We start from the raw sequence: 16,543 nt of genomic DNA, 5'->3' as shown, positions 1-16,543 counted from the left end.
GGCAGCTTCCTGACATCGAGGCACAGACTGGAACCTCAAAAAACAAAAAGTTCTGTCGCGGTAGCTCTCCTCGTTCAGAATTCAAAACAAAATGGCCGATTGAGACCGAGGCTAATAGCACTAGCGCATATAGACTTTTGTCAAATTCGCGCATGCGCCCTACACCCTCGGTACCGGTCTCGAACGGCCATTTTGCTATGAATTCTGAAAGAAGGAGAGCTACCAAGACAGAACCTTTCGTTTTTTGAGATTCCAGTCTGTGCCTCGATGTCAGGAAGCTGCCACTCGTTAGACCTTCATCCATATAATCGTGGTAAGTGCTTAATTTCTGTTTTAACTATTTATTCGGATAATTATTTAGACCATACTTCACGCTACTACCGTGGGTATGGTGAATTACACGGTAAGCCCCTGGGCTCTGGCCCGCTGAGCGGGCCGGAGCTCCCTGGGTTAGTGTTGGTGTTGTGACAACACCGTACTTGAATCAGGCTGGTGTTGAGATTGACCTCGGAAAATATGGTGTATTTCCGGCAGTTTGTGTTGAAGGCTGGTGTTGATTGTCATCTGCTGAACCCAACACTGCACTGTGGCTGCATGGTGTTGATGATCTACAAGCAATTTCCCCATTCAGCAACACCGACCCCCAGGGATTGGGAGAATCGTGATTTAAAGTTCAGTGTTGGTGTTGATGAACTGTAGCTCACGAACAGGGGGCGAACACGACGAACCGTCTCCGTAAAATTATCTTTTACATTTAAGATGAGAGCAAATCATTAGAGTTTTAATACATTTCAATGAAAAAATAATATTACGCTTGATGTTGGAGCTCAGTTCAGCAGCCCTTTCACGCTCTCAACACCGTACACCGTACTTGAAATCAACCAATGACTTGCTACCTGGCATTCCTGCCTTATGTATTATACGCTGCCTTGAATTCACCTGGTCGGTCCTGCCTGGCCTAGCCAGGACCGAGTGTTTTCCAACTGCAGTCAAACCTGTAGTTGCTATGTGAGGCATGCTACACTTGACGCTGAAATATAATTTAATAGTTATGGCACGAGCGAGACTAGGCCATGGCCATGCATATTGAGATATCAGTTGACTCCCTGATAGCAGAAACTGGTAAAAATGACGTCATAATTACGTCAGTTTAACGACGAGTGTCACGTCATTTTGACGTCGTAACATGACGTCTTATTGACGGGATCTTGCACCCGCGAATAACGTCATTATGACGTCGTATATTGACGTCATTATGACGTCTCCAAGAGTGACTACGACGTCTTAATGACGTCTTAGCAACGTTTTTATAACGTTTTCCTGACCAGTATCAAGGGTCAGATTGACGTCGTGTATTGACGTGATTATGACGTCTTCGAGAGTCAACAACGACGTCTTAATGACATCCGTGCAACGTGTTCCTGACCGGTTTTAGACGTCATATTGATGTAATTATGACGTCTTTAAAAGTCATCTACGACGTCTTAATGACAACTTTGCGACGTATTCCTGACCAGTTTCAGACGTCATATTGATGTAATTATGACGTCTTTATAAGTCAACTACGACGTCCGAATGACGACTTTGCAACATATTGCTGACTAGTAATAGACGTCATATTGACGTCGCATATTGAAATGAATATGACGTCTTTTGGAGTCAACTATGATATCTTAACGTATTCTGACGTGATAATGACCTAAACATTAAATTCTACATGCAATGTACATACACACATCACTTCAAAGACCTTGTCATTGAGGATTATCTATATTTGGTGAATACTGAGGTGGTCTGACAATGTCCAGCATTCCCAGTAACAATATAATGATCCTCCATGCCAGGGCCTTGCATAACTTGTCTCAGTCTCAAGAACATGACCCCCCCCCCCCCCCCCCCGAAAAAGAATATATACAAAAATGGAAAACGAAATCAAATACATGTACGCATTTCAATTACGAAATCGTGGCAAATATTCTATTAATAAATAAAAGTTGCATAACATATTACCAGGAAAAAAAAAGGAATACAAAATGTTGAAAACTCTAAATTGATTGAAAAAATAAACACTTTTCTATGAAAATGCAGTATTAGGGTCAAAGGAATGAAATTACAATGTTTGTTATACCAATACATACAATTGTACATACTACACATTAATACATAACAGAGGCATAATGATCTCCAAGAATAAAGCTTTTTCGTTGAAATTGCAATTAAATATACCTTCAACTTTAGACAACTATGTAATGTAGGTAAAAATATACTGTATGTAAAAAAAAAATACCCGAGTTGGAATAGTTTCAGGATTTATGGAAGCTCGCATTTGGGTGAAAGAATCATACATGTACATTAATTCTTATGAAATGTTTGGGTTGTATTATACCCTTTTTACACACGCTAAAATTTCCTTAACCCCGTACTATAGGTGGGGCTAAATTGCCATTTAGCCCCACCTATAGTACGGGGTTAAGCTTAGCCCACTTTCTTTTTACACAGCATTTTTGCAAAGTGGGCTAACCCCACCTTTAGTACGGGATTATTTGGCCCTGCAAAAAAGCAGGGTTATCCCAGCAATTGCGGTGCTAAGAGCGATAGTACGGGGTTAAGATCGCTAGTGTAAAACGAAAGTGGGCTAAGCTTAACCCCGTACTATAGGTGGGGCTAAATGGCAATTTGGCCCCACCTATAGTACGGGGTTAAGGAAATTGTAGCGTGTGTAAAATGGTACGAGTGAAGTACTTGTACTACGAATGATCGACAAAAACCACTAGTCCGGGGTTAGCGAGTTTCGTGTGTAAAAAGCAAGCATTCCTTATCCGGGGTTAGCAATAACAATTTGGCATGTGTAAAAAGGAAAAAAAATAGTACGGGGTTAAGGATAGTACGGGGTTAGCGATAGTCCGGGGTTAAGAAAATCCTGTGTAAAAAGGGTATTACACTATCACTTTAATAGGGCCAGGGGTAAAAGACAGTAGTTGCAGCAAACAATTATTTCTTCGGAAAGTCTTTTAAATTAAGGTTAATTGTCAAAATATTGTACATAATCTAGATCTGGGCCCTGTCTTACAAAGAGTTACGATTGATCCGATCAATCATAACTATATGGAAATCCATCAGTGTCATAATTTTTTTCTACGAAAAATTTGCACAATGTCCTTTGTATGCAAAGAGAAGCGCAGCGAATTTTTGAGAAAACAATGAATGCATGAACATACATCATAGCTAGAAAATATTTTGAACAAACATGCTTAATAGATGTTAACATTGCTGACCGTCCATAGTTGCGATTGATCGGATCAATCATAACTCTTTGTAAGACGGGGCCCTGGTAAATTAATGTAAACTTGTATCTTTGTAAAATCATGAATTTTGATCTTAAAATCAATAATTCTGATGATCACTAACACAGAAAAGCATATGTGGGACAGGACAGTGTATTATGATTGATTTGAAAAATACCCGACATTTGATAGAATTACATGCTTATTTTGCTCATTTCTCAGCAATTACACATTTTCTTCCCGAGCTTTTTGGCACACATCTTTTATATATACATACACTTTGCTGGTAATTCTGTTGGATTCTGTTCGAACTCATTTTAAGATAGTTACTACTAGAGGTGCGCTATTAACTTAAGGCAACTATGTAATGTAGGAAAAAATATACTGTACCGTAAGGGTACTAGTATTCAACCCGTTTGGAGAGTTTCCTCAAATATATAGAAATATAGAATTTACCTGAATTTCAGACCAGTCTTATTTCCAAGAGCAAATGCTGGTTATTCTTTTTCCGTTATTTTTTTCTTCAACCAGTTGACTGTGTGCGCGGGCGATCGAATTATACAGCAACGGATTTTAGTACTAGTATTCAACCCGTCGGCACTAGTATTCAACCTAGCGATGAAAGATGGCCCTGTCTCTCAATCTGCCCTTGTCCCAACCGACTATGGACTAGACCATTTGAGATGAGACCAAACAGGGAATTAATCAAAGCCAGAGACTTACATAGATCTAGATCTAATTTAGCAATCTAAACCCTTTTGAGATTTGCTATCAATCCTCACTAGGTTGAATACTAGTACCATTCAGTGCAAAAGGCCATCGCCGCATAATTCGATCCTCCGCGCATACAGTCGACAGATTGATAAAGAAAATACAGACAACAGATTACCCTGTACATAACAAAGGTATGAAATTAAGTTAAATTCCCTATTTCTAAATATTTTGGGGAATATGTCAAAATCTTTGAATTATGCCGGGTTGAATACTAGTAACCATACGGTATGTAAAAAAAAAAATACCTGAGTTGCAAAGTTTTCAGGATTTATGGAAGCTTGCATTTGGGTGAAAGAATCATGCATCAATAAGTCCGATGAAAATAGTTTGTGGAACTGTTGTATTACACTATCACTTAGAAGGAAAAGACAGTAGTTGCAGCAAACAATTATTTCTTGAGAAAATCTATAAAATCAAAGTTAATTGTCAATATATTGTACATAATCTACATCTGGTACATTAATGTAAACTTGTATCTTTGTAAAATCATGAATTTTTTAACTTAAAATCGATAATTCTGGTGATCGCTGTAAACACAGAAAAGCATATGTGGGACTGTGTATTATAATCGATTCGAAAAATACCTGACATTTGATAGAATTACATGCTTATTTTGCTCATTTCTCAGCAATTACGCATTTTCTTCCCTACATGTAGCTACGTAGGCTTTTTATGTGAGCTGAGAGATTTCATACCATATTTCCTTTGCTTGATAAAGTTCTTATGATAGTCTGTGTATCAGCATAGCATGTGTTCAGTGTTTTGAACCCACTGGAAATTGTGCATCATATCTTTATGTATGGAAGTCATTTTGCGTCTGCAGTCTCCATGGTTTTTTCAGGATCTATGTGTTGACTAGACCAGTCCCATATTGATATTTTCGTGCTGTGTCACTTTGGAAGGCCATCTCTAATTGGTTGACTGGTGAGTAGGCAGATGCACAGCCCATCCCACTTTTCAATTATATCATTACGTAATCTCTAACATGTCTAAGATATCCACCAGATCAAGAGGCCGCTTGCACTCGGCTAACGCATGTACACAATCCTCTGCTTCATCATTAACTGGATCTAAACAAAGCCCAGCATACCTAGATCATATTGATACAGTCGTTCAAAGAGCGGTGGCCGTGGCAATGGAACGCGAGAGACAAAAACTCAATGATGACATGGATAAGCGCGAAAATAAATTGCGTGAAATTCTTGATGAAAAGCTCACTAGTCTACACGTTCTTGAAATATCTATCGATACTAAATTGAAGCAACTCCGTGATTTTGAAAAATCGGTTTCTGATAACATGACCAACACCATAATGCTTTGTCAAATAGGCTTGACCACATCGAGCAGTACTCCTGTCGCAATAATATCCGTATCCGTATGAGATTGTTCGAAATGTAGCAAAGCAGATTGGTATCGATCTTACTCCATGTGACATTGATCGATCCCATCACCTTTGCCGAGCAACTAGCAGTCATGATGTTCAACCCAAAGGATCATACCCCGGCGTGGCCCTGTAATGCCAACTTAGCAGCTCCACCAATCAATGTGAAATTCACTTCATACAGGCCGAAACAAACGATGATGAAAAATAGAGGAAAATGAAAATGCTCAGGAACAGATGACTGGGTGCAGGCAGGCAAGGCAGTTCAGGTGGGATGAAAATTTATTGGCAGGACAGTGAGGACACCTTCCGTTTCAAATTACAGCATCTGCAAAAATAACAGAAGAGGAGAAACATAAAAACATTTTCTACATAAACTATTTATTAATCTTCATTAAAAACTAGATGGTTTCAATATTAATTTCCAATTTATTTTAAATGATTAAAAAACGATGTGGGGTTTGTTACATATTTTATACTTCAAATATTAACATGTTAAGTCAAGTCGGGGGGGGGGGCATGATGCCCTCAAGACCTTTAACCATCTCTGTATAAGGAAGGAAATTTTAGAATCAATTTATTTGACACATAAAACATATTATTTTTTTATAATTACAATTTTAATTCATGCCTTTTTTATGTGTTTTAAATGGTTATGGGGTAACCAGGACTGTCAGGACCGAGAATTCGAACTTCGAGGCTGAAATACAGCCATTCCCTATGCCTGATTTGGCTTAAATTCAGGTCAAGGATCAATTAAATATATATTTTGCAAAAAAAATCTGACAAATTTTGAGGTGGAATTAGTTTTCTGGCATCGCGAGATCGACCAATGCAAAATTTTATTAGCGCCAATTTACCATCTAAACTTGTCATTGAAATTAGCACGTCCAAACCGATCTAGTACCAGTACTAGCACAATGAATCAATCAGCTATGCATGTGCACCAATTCTGTATTTCTTGCATACGTACGTCACTCGAGTTAAAGTTCATGTCATTGCGTTATATAGCGTGGGAATTGTAAGAAAGTGATCCTTCAAAATTTTTACCTTCCAACAATTAACATTTTTTAAGCCTTTGTATGCATTTAGAGTACAAAAGCTTACAAATTGGACAAATTAAATGTTTGCCCCAAAATTATTGTGGGAAGGGTGGATTTTCTAGGGAAATCCATCTTAGTGTACAAAGTTCTACAGGCAACAGAGACTTGTCTAGGCTCCGTGAATGAAAATACAATGAAAAAATATCACAGAGTCCTCGAAGTACAGTCAGGACCATTAACAGATTATAAGGTGCCCCGAGTTTGTGCACACCCAAATCTGCGTGATTCTGATAATAGAGATTCCCAATGATCCCCCCCCCCCCAAAAAAAGGCTTTACATCTGAAATAGCCTTCTAACTTACCTACTGCCCGATGCCTCCTATCATGTAGGGCAGCAACGAAGGATCTCCACTATTGGCATCCAGCGATTCTTGGCCTTCTTCTGGAAACTCCCCCAGGCCAGGTAATATTCACTGACTTCATCTCCTCCTCAACTCCTCATGTGTGACACCGAGACAGGTGGTTTTGTGTCTCCCTCTCTTTCTCCTGAAATGTCAAACAGATCTATTCATTAAAAATCTTACTCAAAATGGTGCTTTTGGTAGAAAAATAATGAATATAGGGCATTTCATGTGACGGCCTTAACCCTTATTAAACTGGGGGGGGGGGTCAATTTGACCCCCCCCTCAACAAATTTCATCACTACGCTGTCGCGCAAAAAATTTTGATCGCGCCACTCACTGACTTTTTACTTTCAAGTCTCGCGCAAATTTTGAGACCAAATTGGTGACACCCGGGTACGCGGTTACGACATTACGCAACATTATGTAAGTGCATGTCAGACCCAAAATTGCTCATAAACATGATTTCATGTACAAATCCAATGCAAATTGCGTATTTAGCCAAAATTCATAAATTTATCATTATTTCTACTTTTACTGATTAAACTTAATTAATTTTGCCTTGTTTATGATTAGAATTAAGTCTAGAACGATTTCCATCGAAAATACTTGTAATAAAAAAACAAAATGTAAAAAAACAAAGAAATACATGATTAAAAAAAAAAAAAAATACATAAGAAATCTGTCTTGGTACCAGATTTTTTTTCATTCACAATTGTTAGGAATGCTATAAAGAATATTTTCACCCAAAAAATAGCATTCTAGGAGCTTTATTTAGTGAATCAGAGCAAAAAGTATGATTTCATGAATAAATTAGCATAATTAATTCATATAAAATAAAAAAAATATGAATTCAGTGAAATTTACCAATGCAACTACGTAGATTACGTCATTCTCTACCATCATGCAAATTTTCGTTGTGATCGTGCAATCCACGGCCGAGATCTTATAAGGGGGGGGGGCCGGGGGCAATAATACCCCCCCCCCCCCGGAATGACAAGAATCAAAATACCCCGGTAGATTTAGGATTAAAAAAATTGTCAGTACGGTACCGGTATATCATCGAGGATCTACATAGTACATGTAGATCTGGTCAGCTGGTACAGTTACATAAACTGAACTTTGTGAAAACTTGAAATCTACGCTGAAAAATGTTCAAACTGAAGATCACCAACACAGATAAGAGCACGTGGGACAGTTATTATTGCTCTGATTAATGTCGGCCCGGCCCGACGCTTGCCTTGGCTCGAGTTGACCCGAATCCTGTGCTTTTTTTGCTTATTTCGCAGCAATTACACAATTTCTTCCAGAATCCTGGCTTTGGCACATAGCCTACCGGTATATTATTTATAAATATAGACAGACACTTTGGTGGTCATTTCATTGGATTCTGTACGAACTCATTTTGATATCGTTACCACAACTGGCATTTACCTTAAAAGTGTGCACTGTGTCTGTGCAGACTTGGGCCCTGAGCCCACCAGCGCAGCCTGTCCTATTCAGCATGCCGGCGCTCGGGGCAGCCACCCCGGCCGGGCAGTGTCAGTGCACGAAAACTAAAGCCAAAGGCAAGCCGCGCTCCGAAAAGAAAATCTTAGAAGATGGTCATCTAACTTACTGTTTGGTCTCCTGCGAATGCCTTCGAAGTCGTTATCCAAATCTGAACCGTGTTCTTAAAGTAGTAGAACTATTATTAACGGCCATCTTCGCTTCGTCGCACTTAATTCTCGATCCAAAATTAGGCTGCAACATTTAACGGCGAAAAACGGGCGCATTCCTTTTTCAAATTAAATGGTTGCGACTGCGCCAGTTGCGCTTGCATGCAGTGCAGCGCGCATGCGCAGGCTCGACGCCCGGCGACGAATTAATTCTGCGGATCATGAATTTTTTATAGGGGGGGGGGTGAGCTAACTAGATAGGGGGTTTGCATGACACCGGGGCATGACACCACTTGCGAAAAAAAAGTTTTAAAATAGATACAAACTTCTTTGACATATAAAGCTTCCTCTAGTTTGGTTTGGTTGGCAACCAGTTAAGAAATGATTATTTTTGCCACTGCTTTTGAAACTTTTTTTCTTTGAAGAATTATATACTTTACCTAAAATAAAAAAAATTCTGTACTATTTTTTTTTAGTTTAATTTACTTTTCCTTTTATAAGTAGAAATAGCCTTGCTAACATGGCAAGGTTGAAAAAATGGCAAAATAGTATGTGGCTTTGAAATTAAACTTGTAAATTTCCTCGTCGTTGATTGGTAAAATTTGATGTCATAATCACGTCGTAATGTGGTCATATGAAAACGCAAATTTCTTTGTCGTTGTTTGGTAAATAAATGATGTCATAATCACGTCATAATGTGGTCATATAAAAATGCAAATTCATTTGTTGCAGATTGGTCGATAAATGACGTCGTAATCACGTAATAATCTGGTCATATAAGAAAGCAAATTTACTTGTCGTAAATTGGTCAGTAAATGACGTCGTAATCACGTCATAATCTGGTCATATAAGCGAGCAAATTTACTTGTCGTAAATTGGTCAGTAAATGACGTCGAAATCACGTCATAATCTGGTTAAATAAAAATGCAAATGAAAGTTGCCATTCTAAGTCGTCAAAATGACGTCGTAAGAACGTCATAAATACGACGACATGACGAGTATTACCACTTTACGATCAGTTAATGACGTCATTACGACCGTGTCTGCTATCAGGGCTTCTATCTTAATCTAAAAGAGGCACTCTTTAGTTACAGTAGGCAGTAGCTACGTTACTCTGAGTGAGGCCAAGTTACGCGACCTCCTTTTTAGATTTTGTAAATACTGAGAGACTGCAATTACACATGTGAGTTTTTGTGATGATTACTGACGTTGCAATTGGCATTGCATACCGAGTCATTAAACAATTGTAGACAGAAACAGAGATTGCAACTCACAAGAAAATGTAATACATCTTAATTCTTATTACATATGCATATGTTTTTTTGGTATTAGTCTTGTTTGAGAAAAAGAGGATGTCAAAAAAGTTTGAATGCTACAAAGGCCTCAATAAATATCACACGTAATTCTCTTGATTCCTCTTAATGATGTGAAGAGACTTGTAACAGAAAGAATGAAAAGAAATGAATAGATGTAATAATAGTTGTAATGTTTTTTGATAGAATCATGAACAGGTTACAGATGATGATGGCACAGTGTTGAAAACTGTTTGATGGAGATGGCGCATCGTTGGATTTGTTTAAAATTAGACCAACAAAGAATCAACGTTACAACAACATTTAACCGATATTAGACAAACATTGAATCAACGTTTACGCCAACATTGGACTAACATTGGACTAAAGTTGAATCAACTTTCCATCAACATTGGACCAACATTATACCAACGTTGGATCAACGTCACCCAACGTTGGACCAACATTGGACCAACGCTGCCATACCTGCCTCATCTGGACAATAATTATGCACTCATGAATATTCATTACATCAGTAAATGACCAAAATTTTAGGTAATATTGCTATAATAATTAGAGTATTTATGTTTATTCAATATTTCCACCATGAAAAGTTTCAGAAAAGTATGTGGCTCCATTACCATATCATTTATAATCAAAACATATTATTCTAAGTGAAATATTCAAGGTTAAGTGTGGAAAATGATATTAACTGTATTCTGCCAAGTATAGCAAAGTTGCTCTATATATAGGAGTCAATGACAGGATACAGTGGATAGGTGTAGGATGATAGGAATAGGTTATAGGATTAGGATGTAGGATTTTAGGATAGGATAAGACATGATGATAATGATTAGAGTGTAGAGTTGTAATGGTGGACTTCACCTTGAAACCAATTAATGTTTTGTTAATTACTGCCTTACGTTGGAATAACGTTGAAGCAATGTTGGAGCAACGTTGTGACAACGTTGTAACAATGTTGGAGCAATGTTGCCAGACAACGTTGGAGCATTGTTGCTGGACAGCGTTGAACCAACGTTGTAAACATAGTTGGACTGACGATGTATGCAAGTGCACGTCCATCGCTACTTCAACGTTGCCCATCAACGTTGCAGCAACGCTGTTATTGATGACTCAGCCGACATTATACCAACGTTGGAGCATTGATGGTGGACAACGTTGAACTGACGTTGGAAATGTTGTTGGTCTGACGATGTATGGACGTGCACTTCTATCGATGATGCAACGTTGCTTACCAACGTTGTAGCAATGTTGTATTTGACTATTTAACCAACATTGGATCAACGTTGCCAGACAACGTTGAAACATTGTTGCTGGACAACGTTGAACTGACGTTGGAAATGTTGTTGGTCTGACGATGTATGCGCGTGCACTTCTATCGATGATGCAACGTTGGCCTGCCAACGTTGAGGCAACGTTGGGAAAAAATTTCCCAACGTTGATCCAACGTTGGTCCAACGCTGTATTGTTACCTGGGGTGTCAGGCATGCGTCACACTGAAGATTGCCAACACAGATAGGCACACGTGGGACAGTGTATTATTATTGCTGGAATAAAGACCCGACGGAAGCGACCGAATCCCCCGGGGGGGGGGGGGCCACTTACATTGACGAGTGGATACCATGCGCGACCAAAAAAACACGTAAAAAGGATGTCCTTTTCACGATAGGGCACGTTACGTACGTAACGTGATAAGGGTGTCAAAAACACAAACATAATGAAAAAAGGGTGTCTATTTCGCTAGGAAAATTACGTGTTTAGGGTCGAATTTGCGGGAATGATAAAACAAAACTAAAATGTTTTATAAAGGATTGCCCCAACACTTCGTGTTTAGAGTCCGATTTGCGCGAGGTGTAGAAAGTGGGGTCGTACTAAACCAAATAAGGTAAAGCCGACGACAGAAGGACCCATAACAATAAAACATTCCTGTACTTGTTTAGGGGTTCATTTCAGGGAATATTTGCCAAGAGTATCGTTTTGTTTCAAATACTTGTTAAGGGTAGGGTTTCACGCGCCAATACTTGTTAAGGGGTGCATTTTCAGAATATGGAAATTAAGTGTTTAGGGTGCTTTTCGAGACCCCATGGTCGCGCATGGTATCCACTCGTGAATGGAAGTGGCCCCCCCCCCCCGGGCCGAATCCGCGCTTATTTTGCTTATTTCTCAGCAATTACACAATTTCTTCCAGAATCCTTTGGCACATATTTTTTATTCATACAAACAGACACTTGGGTGGTCATTATATTAGATTCTGTAAAGTCATTTTGAGATCGTTACCAGAACTTGAATTTACCTTTAAATAGTAAAATCAAGGTTTCTATAAACAAAAATACCCCTAACCCCCAAATAGTACCCCTAAATTTATAGAAAATATATGAACGATATTTTTTCTCCGAGTATTCGCAGGTTGTCCGAAAGTTATCCTAATTGTCCTAGTCCTTGAAGTTACCACTCGTGACGTCTTAAATGTGTCCGGTTCTGTCCTCATACGAACTGCATGCTGTCCGCGCCAAACGCCAAAAAATCTATTCAGGTAATCCTGTCCTAGGACAGTCCCAAGAACGTCCTAGGACATACGCAGACAATCCTGTTCTTGTCCTAGGACAAGATCGTTTGCATAATCTTTTTTGGAATTTGGTTGCGGACAGCATGCCGAAATGACAAAAGTTGCTTCCGCAACCCTTCTTGGTCTTGTCTGCGCCCTAGTGGAAAACCGCCTTAAAGGGGTTCTCCAGGCTGAAAATAATTTTGAACATATAAAGAAGAATAAAACCCAATGAAAAATTGGACAAAGAATAAAGTTATGACATTGCAAAATTTTTATTATTTCGGTGAAACAGTTCTATGCATACATTTTTTTTGAGGGGGGGGGGGGAGTAGGTCCATGACACACAGAGGACTTGGAGATGTTGGGTGTGTTACATGCCCAACATCTCCGTCAAGTCCTCTGTCTTTTCTCCATTTATGAACTTTACACCACACATTGCTCTCTCTCTCTGTCCCCAAACATCGTCTCAACCAACATTACTTATTGCCATTAAAAGATCAAGTACACCCAATAAAATGTTTGTTCCAATTAAAAGAAAAAAAGTCAACTAGTTAATGCCAAAAAAATTTCATCAAAATCGGATTCAAAATAAAAAAGTTATGACATTTTTAAGTTTCGCGCATTTTTCACATAACAGATATATGGACAATAGTGATATGCAAATGTGAGAATCGATGATCTTCCTTACTATTTCTTTTGGTTTTTGTTTGAATTATACAATAATTCAATTTTTACAGATTTGACAATAATGACCAACTTGACTGAACCACAAAATGTTAAAACAATAATTCCACATGCTCAGAGAGGAATTAAACTTTGTTTCACATGACAATGAGGAGAAAATTAATATTATTTCATGTAATGAAATTCAAAATGAATAGTGAGTGGGGATGTCATTAGTCCCCTCATTTGCATACTGACCAGGATGTGCATACGATAAGTGTTTGTGAAATAAAGCAACTATAAAATGTAATAACTTTCTTATTTTACATCCGATTTTGATGAAATTTTCAGTGTTATACTTGTTGAATTCTTCTCTTTTTATTCAAATCAACTCTTTTTTAAGGGTGGAATTGTCCTTTAAGACACGACTCTCAACACCATTCATTTCACCTTCAAAGAAAATCATTTTCCCTTGCACCAACTTTCAAAAATCCCTACGCAGCCGCCTCACATCCCCCACCCACACCTACGCTGTCTCCCAGGTAGGAGTTCTCTACCTCCGATTCAACCCATGTAACAACCTTTTCCACTATCACCTTCAATTCTTTTCTGGCATTTTCTACTACACACACATTTCTTGTCCAGCTTGGGGTCAAACCGTCTTCACCTTTTGTGCATCTCCCATGAATGGATCCACTTCCGACATTCCTCTACAAAAAAAATCAGCATTGCTCATACCATCCAGAGACAAACATATAAAGTACAAATTCTTTATAAGATACTAGTCATTTACCATGCATGATTTCATTGATTATTAAAATATCCAAATACACATCAGGTACTGTGCAATGCAGCATTATCGGATAAAATGATAAGAGCCATAAGATCTTACAGAATAGCACGGAAACATAATAACATAAATCAATGAATTTCAACCAATAATAATTGTTTGCTGTTCATCAGTTTCAAATTCAAAGAGTTATCACATATATCTTTTCTACCAATTCTTCAATAAAATATCACATGCTTTCCGCTTAACAGAATAGAAAATGGCAAAATCTCAAGTAGTGTCATCAATTTGGAATGGCAAGATTTCTCTTTATTCTCAGACTATAGCAGAAAAGGTGAATTGCCAATTTGTCCACTCATCATATGGTCTACCTTCAATTAGTCTAATGCCAATCCGCCCATCAACATTTCTTCCCGCAACCCTTTGGTGCAATCATCACTTTGTCTAATCACCAGTTCGTCTATGGCCATTTTGTCTCATAACCAGTTGGTCAAATACCCATTCTATTTCCATTTTTTTCGCCCAGTCAACACTTATCAAAATATGGTATATGGACTAAATGGCCATTGGACCAACTAGTTATCAGACGAAATGGTGAGTGGACCAAATGGCAATCAGACCATGTGGATAGTGGACAAACTGACGGTACACCAAATGTAGGGACAGTGATTTTTACGTTTTAGCGGTAAATAAAACAGAAATTCCGTTCGGTTCTTGTACTTTTCATGTAAAAGTAAATTTTCAGTGACAAAACAGAATGTCCATTTTTAGATCAAGTTGAAACGGAATCACTGTCTCTACAAATGATAGAAGAGTTGGTAATTGGATGAATTGGTATAAGACCAATTGAAAATAAACTGCAGTTAAGACTGCTATGGATCTTGCATACCATGCCTCCCCATTTTAGAGGATTATGTATTATGCACACTTCATCATTGGTGTAAGCGTTTGTTCTTTTATGTGCACAGGGACCGTGTTCATTGCTAGATGCCAAAGCACCTGAAGCTTCATAGCCCAGAGCAACAAAAAGACATGGTTCTTATTTATGAACACGGTCAACTCTCCAACATGCCTACCGTTAACTGCCCAATACCCGGCTGTGACTACGCCACACCAGACCTTGATGCCGCCATCGTAGCTGCATTTCTCACTGCCCAAGGTACCAATCACACCTCTGGACAAGCCGCCAAGGTCGAGAAGGTCAAGAGACCAACGATTGCTGCTGCTGGCATCAGCGAGGAATGGGCATACTTCAAGTCGCGGTGGTCCGACTACGTTGATGCCACTACGATCACTGGGAAAGACAAGGTTGTACAGCTTCTTGAGTGTTGTGACGAGCCCCTGCGGAAGGACCTCACGTGGCAACCTCACCAACAAAACTGAGGAGGAGGTGCTGACAGCCATCAAGAAGCTCGCCGTACGAGAGGAGAACACCATGGTTGCCCGCGTGACACTCCACAACATGCGTCAAGACAGGGATGAGACAGTTCGCAGCTTCGGCGCCTGTCTGCAGGGACAAGCAGATATTTGCAAATTCATCATGGCTTGCCCTGCCTGTATTGCTGATGTCAATTACACTGACGCAATCATGCGGGATGTGCTTACCAGGGGATTGCCGATTCTGAAATCCAGCTCCATTTTCTAGGAGACAAAAACCAAGACATGAGCCTGGAAGAGGTTTTCTAGTTCATTGAAGCAAAAGAGGCTGGTAAACGCTCTGCCTCCTCTCTCCTCGACTCACACACGGAAACAGCCAGCAGCTCCTCCTATAGGAAAGCTAAGCAGGCGTACCCAGGGCCCAAGGACAAACAGGAACTAGGGCATGGACGGAGTGCCCCAGCTCGTGTCCGCAAGACGCAATGCCTGGCCTATGGACAGAAATGTGGTCACTGCGACAAGTTCCACCACGTGGAGGACGTCTGCCGCACCAAGGGCAAGCCAAAAACGTCAGTCGACCTCCTCGGGTGAGCAGGAGGGGGCCATCTTCGATACCCTTTGTTCTATCCGTGACCTAGGACAACCACATGGCCTCCCCATTGATCACCACGTATATGATGATATTTCCCAAGCATGGCACAGGAAGAGATCAACTCCTCAGCCATACGTAGACTGTAAGGGCTGTTCCGGAGGACTATCGAGCCCTCGAGTTTAACCTTTCATCCCCCTCACAAATTAACGCCATCCCAGCCATGGCGGACACTGGGTGCCAGAGCTGCCTCGCCGGGTTAAAGGTCCTCCGCCGCCTTGGGTTGCGTCAGCAAGACCTCATTCCTGTCACCATGGCGATGCACACCGCAACTGACGGCGGCATTACGATCCTCTGAGCCGTCCCCCTACGCCTCTCTGGCCAAGATCCTCTTGGCCACATGGTCGAGTCACGGCAACTCACTTACATCACAGACAGTTCTGATAAGCTCTTCCTCAGCAAAGAGGCCTGCATTGACTTGGGATCATCTCAAACAGCTTCCCTACTCTTGGCATGACACAAGGGGCACACCAACCAGACAGAGCAGCCACCCTCAAGGGGGTTCCCGAGCGGACCGCCTGTCCCTGCCCTCGGTGTCAACTGCCCCCACCGCCTCCTACAATACTGCCCTTTCCTGCGACTGACGCAAACCGTGAGAAGCTACAACAGTATCTCCTAGATTACTAAAAGTCCAGCATATTCAACACCCGTGAGCATCAGCC

The 16,543-nt window shown here is 40.0% G+C and overlaps 1 long non-coding RNA gene across 1 annotated transcript; it reads right to left on the bottom strand.

Annotated features, from left to right (window-relative positions):
* Positions 1 to 4,860: 4,860 nt before the first annotated feature.
* Positions 4,861 to 8,686, bottom strand: LOC135156670 (uncharacterized). Its single transcript, XR_010295722.1, has 3 exons — positions 8,502 to 8,686; positions 6,845 to 7,028; positions 4,861 to 5,767 (listed from the first exon to the last, which is right to left on the bottom strand). It is a non-coding gene; the product is annotated as an uncharacterized LOC135156670 (long non-coding RNA).
* Between the last annotated feature and the right edge of the window lie 7,857 nt (positions 8,687 to 16,543).

This window comes from Lytechinus pictus, chromosome 14 (assembly GCF_037042905.1).
Source record: "Lytechinus pictus isolate F3 Inbred chromosome 14, Lp3.0, whole genome shotgun sequence".
In the NCBI taxonomy this organism is placed as follows: domain Eukaryota; kingdom Metazoa; phylum Echinodermata; class Echinoidea; order Temnopleuroida; family Toxopneustidae; genus Lytechinus; species Lytechinus pictus.
This window is presented reverse-complemented; position numbering and strand designations above follow the sequence as displayed.